The 4,719-nt window shown below is 39.3% G+C and overlaps 1 non-coding gene across 1 annotated transcript; it reads left to right on the top strand.

Moving 5' to 3' along the window:
• Positions 1 to 227: 227 nt before the first annotated feature.
• On the top strand, positions 228 to 335 carry LOC130978421 (small nucleolar RNA R71). The gene has a single exon (XR_009086066.1). It is a non-coding gene; the product is annotated as a small nucleolar RNA R71 (small nucleolar RNA).
• Positions 336 to 4,719: the final 4,384 nt, after the last annotated feature.

Below are 4,719 nucleotides of genomic sequence, written 5' to 3'. Positions count from 1 at the left end.
TTCAGAGTATCAATCTCAAGAACTCCTTTCTTCTGATTTGTCCCATTGTTCACAGGATTCCTTTCAGAAGTGTACATGAATTGGTTATTTGCAACCATTTCAATTAGCTCTTGAGCTTCTGTAGGCATCTTCTTCAGATGAAGAGATCCTCTAGCAGAGCTATCCAAAGACTTCTTGGATAGTTCAGAGAGACCATCATAGAAAATACCTATGATGCTCCATTCAGAAAGCATATCAGATGGACACTTTCTGATTAATTGTTTGTATCTTTCCCAAGCTTTATAGAGGGATTCTCCATCCTTCTGTCTGAAGGTTTGGACTTCCACTCTAAGCTTACTCAATTTTTGAGGTGGAAAGAACTTTGCCAAGAAGGCATTGACTAGCTTTTCCCACGAGTCCAGGCTTTCTTTAGGTTGTGAGTCCAACCATATTCTAGCTCTGTCTCTTACAGCAAAAGGGAATAGCATAAGTCTGTAGACCTCAGGGTCAACCCCATTAGTCTTGACAGTGTCACAGATTTGCAAGAATTCAGCTAAAAACTGATGAGGATCTTCCAATGGAAGTCCATGGAACTTGCAATTCTGTTGCATTAGAGAAACTAATTGAGGCTTAAGCTCAAAGTTGTTTGCTCCAATGGCAGGGATAGAGATGCTTCTCCCATAGAAGTCGGGAGTAGGTGCAGTAAAGTCACCCAGCACCTTCCTTGAATTGTTTGCATTGTTGTTATTTTCGGCTGCCATGGGTTCTTCTTCTTTGAAGATTTCTGTTAGGTCCTCTACAGAGAGTTGTGCCTTAGCTTCTCTTAGCTTTCGCTTCAAGGTCCTTTCAGGTTCAGGGTCAGCTTCAACAAGAATGTCTTTGTCTTTGCTCCTGCTCATATGAAAGAGAAGAGAACATGAAAATATGGAATCCTCTATGTCACAGTATAGAGATTCCTTGAGGTGTCAGAGGAACAGAAAAATAGAAGAAAGAGGTAGAAGAATTCGAACATAATCAGATAGAGTTCGAATTGTGCATTGAGAAGGAGTGGTACTCCATAAATAGAAGGATGTGAGAAGAGAGGAAGAAATTTTCGAAAATTAAGTGAAAGATTTTGAAAACATTTTGAAAAACTTTAATTGATTTTCGAAAACCAAGAGTGGGAAAGAAACCAAGTAATTTTTGAAAAAGATTTTGAAATTAGAAATCAAAAAGATATGATTAAAAACTGTTTTGAAAAAAGATGTGATTAAAAAAAAAAGATATGATTAAAAAGTTATGGTTTTAAAAAGATATGATTGAAAAGATATGATTTGAAAACAATTTTAAAAAAAAAAAGATTTGATTTTAAAAATTAATGTCTTGCCTAACAAGAAAAGATATGATTCAAACATTCAACCTTTCTCAACAGAAAAGGCAACATACTTGAATTGTTCAATCAAATCATTAATTGTTAGCAAGTATCTTTGAAAAAGGAAAGAAATTGATTTTGAAAAAGGTTTGATTGAAAAGATATGATTTGAAAAAGATTTGATTTTGAAAAACCTTGAAAACTTGAAAAAAAATGATTTGAAAGCAAAATCCTCCCCCTTGTGCCATCCTGGTGTTAAACGCCCAGAATGGTGCACATTCTGGCGTTTAACGTCCAGTGCACTACCTTTTTGGGCGTTAAACGCCCAACCAGGCACCCTAGCTGGCGTTTAAATGCCAGTCTGTCCTTCTTCACTGGGAGTTTTGAACGCCCAGCTTTTTCTGTGTAATTCCTCTGCTGCGTGTTCTGAATCTTCAGTTCCCTGTACTATTGACTTGAAAATAGAACCAAGATCAAATAAGCAATGCATGCAAGACACCAAACTTAAATTTAGACACTAGACGCAAACAAGAAACATAAAATCTTTTTTTGGTTTTTATGGTTTTGTAATTTTTTTTGTGCTTTTTCGAAAATTATATGAAAATAGAAAATGAAAGTTTCAGAATTCTTAATTTGGATTCCAGGAATCATTGCAATGTTAGTCTAAGACTCCGGTCCAGGAATTAGATATGGCTTCACAGCCAGCCAAGCTTTCAAAGAAAGCTTCGGTCCAAAACACTAGACATGGCCAATGGCCAGCCAAGCCTTAGCAGATCATTGCTCCAATAGCAATATTGATAGAAATCAACAAGCTCTTATGATGATCAATTGAAACCTCGGTCCAATAAGATTAGACATGGCTTCTCAGCCAGCCAGATTTCAACAGATCATCATGAAACACTAGAATTCATTCTTAAGAACTCTGAAGAAAAATACCTAATCTAAGCAACAAGATGAACCGTCAGTTGTCCATACACGAAACAATCCCCGGCAACGGCGCCAAAAACTTGGTGTGCGAAATTGTGATCACTACTTTTCACAACTCAACTAATCCCTAGTAATGGCCCCAAAACTTGGTGCTCAATACCATGGCATAAACACAACTTTGCACAACTAACCAGCAAGTGCACTGGGTCGTCCAAGTAATAAACCTTACGCGAGTAAGGGTCGATCCCATGGAGATTGTTGGTATGAAGCAAGCTATGGTCACCTTGTAAATCTTAGTCAGGCAGACTCAAATGGGTATGGATGATATATGAATAGAACATAAAGATAAAGATAGAGATACTTATGTATATCATTGGCGAGAGCTTCAGATAAGCGTATGAAGATGCTTTCCCTTCCGTCTCTCTGCTTTCTTACTGTCTTCATCCAATCCTTCTTACTCCTTTCCATGGCAAGCTTATGCAAGGGTTTCACCGTTGTCAGTGGCTACCTCCCATCCTCTCAGTGGAAATGTTCAACGCACCCTGTCACAGCACGGCTATCCATCTATCGGTTCTCGATCAGGCCGGAATAAAATCCATTGATTCTTTTGCGTCTGTCACTAACGCCCCGCCTTCAGGAGTTTGAAGCACGTCACAGTCATTCAATCATTGAATCCTACTCAGAATACCACAGACAAGGTTAGACCTTCCGGATTCTCTTGAATGCCGCCATCAGTTCTTGCCTATACCACGAAGATTCTGATCTCACGGAATGGCTGGCTCGGTTGTCAGGCGAGCACTCGGTTGTCAGGCGATCAACCATGCATCGTGTACCAGGAATCCAAGAGATATTCACCCAATCTAAGGTAGAACGGAGGTGGTTGTCAGTCACACGTTCATAGGTGAGAATGATGATGAGTGTCACGGATCATCACATTCATCAAGTTGAAGAACAAGTGATATCTTGGACAAAGAACAAGCGGAATTGAATAGAAGAACAATAGTAATTGCATTAATACTCGAGGTACAGCAGAGCTCCACACCTTAATCTATGGTGTGTAGAAACTCCACCGTTGAAAATACATAAGAACAAGGTCTGGGCATGGCCGAATGGCCAGCCTCCCAAAGTGATCAAAAGATCTCAAGAAAAAAGTTCCAAAGATCAGAAGATGAAAATACAATAGTAAAAGGTCCTATATATAGAAAACTAGTAGCCTAGGGTGTACAGAGATGAGTAAATGACATAAAAATCCACTTCCGGGCCCACTTGGTGTGTGCTTGGGCTGAGCAATGAAGCATTTTCGTGTAGAGACTCTTCTTGGAGTTAAACGCCAGCTTTTGTGCCAGTTTGGGCGTTTAACTCCCATTTTGGTGCCAGTTCCGGCGTTTAACGCTGGGAATTCTGAAGGTGACTTTGAACGCCGGTTTGGGCCATCAAATATTGAGCAAAGTATGGACTATCATATATTGCTGGAAAGCCCAGGATGTCTACTTTCCAACGCCGTTGAGAGCGCGCCAATTGGGTTTCTGTAGCTCCAGAAAATTCACTTCGAGTGCAGGGAGGTCAGAATCCAACAGCATCTGCAGTCCTTTTCAGTCTCTGGATCAGATTTTTGCTCAGGTCCCTCAATTTCAGCCAGAAAATACCTGAAATCACAGAAAAACACACAAACTCATAGTAAAGTCCAGAAAAGTGAATTTTAACTAAAAACTAATAAAAATATACTAAGAACTCAACTAAAACTACTAAAAACATACTAAAAACAATGCCAAAAAGCGTACAAATTATCCGCTCATCACTATACCACGAAGGTTCTAACCATACGGACTCAGTCCGTGGATTGGAGACCCAAGAGATTATAATCCAGCTACGTCCAATGACTACGTTGAAAAATATGTAGACCGCTTATGGTTATCAGGCACGCGAATCTTGGCTAAGCGAGTAATGAAGATAGTGGGTGATTGTTGCGGGTCACCCCTTCATTCTGACTTAACTGAATTAAGTACGAGAATATATCATGGAGAAGAAGTAAGCGTGAATTGAAAGAGAAACTATAGTACTTGCATTAATTCATGAAGAACAGCAGAGCAACTCACCTTAATCTATGAGGTGTAGAAACTGATGACATGTCATCATATACCTATTTTTCTATGGTTTTTCATACAAGAAATTGATGATTAGTGCTTAAATATTGCATTCTTTTGTGCTTAATTGGAAGATTTCCTTGATCTTTTAATTTTATAAATCTTGTAGGAAATAAGAAGAAAAAGAAGCAAAGAAGCACAAAAAAAGGAGAAAAAAAGAGCTTTGGGACACACTTTGAAGTTGGAGCACACTTTAGAGCCTTAGGCCACGCTTTTAAAAGCGTGGCCCATGACCAAATTAAAGAAGAATAGGCAATCAGCACACACTGCCCTGCTCTTGCCAAGGGCAGAGCAGAATCGTGATGCAAAGTGAGGTTG

Source organism: Arachis stenosperma, chromosome 4, assembly GCF_014773155.1.
Source record: "Arachis stenosperma cultivar V10309 chromosome 4, arast.V10309.gnm1.PFL2, whole genome shotgun sequence".
NCBI classification, from domain to species: Eukaryota; Viridiplantae; Streptophyta; class Magnoliopsida; order Fabales; family Fabaceae; genus Arachis; species Arachis stenosperma.
This window is presented reverse-complemented; position numbering and strand designations above follow the sequence as displayed.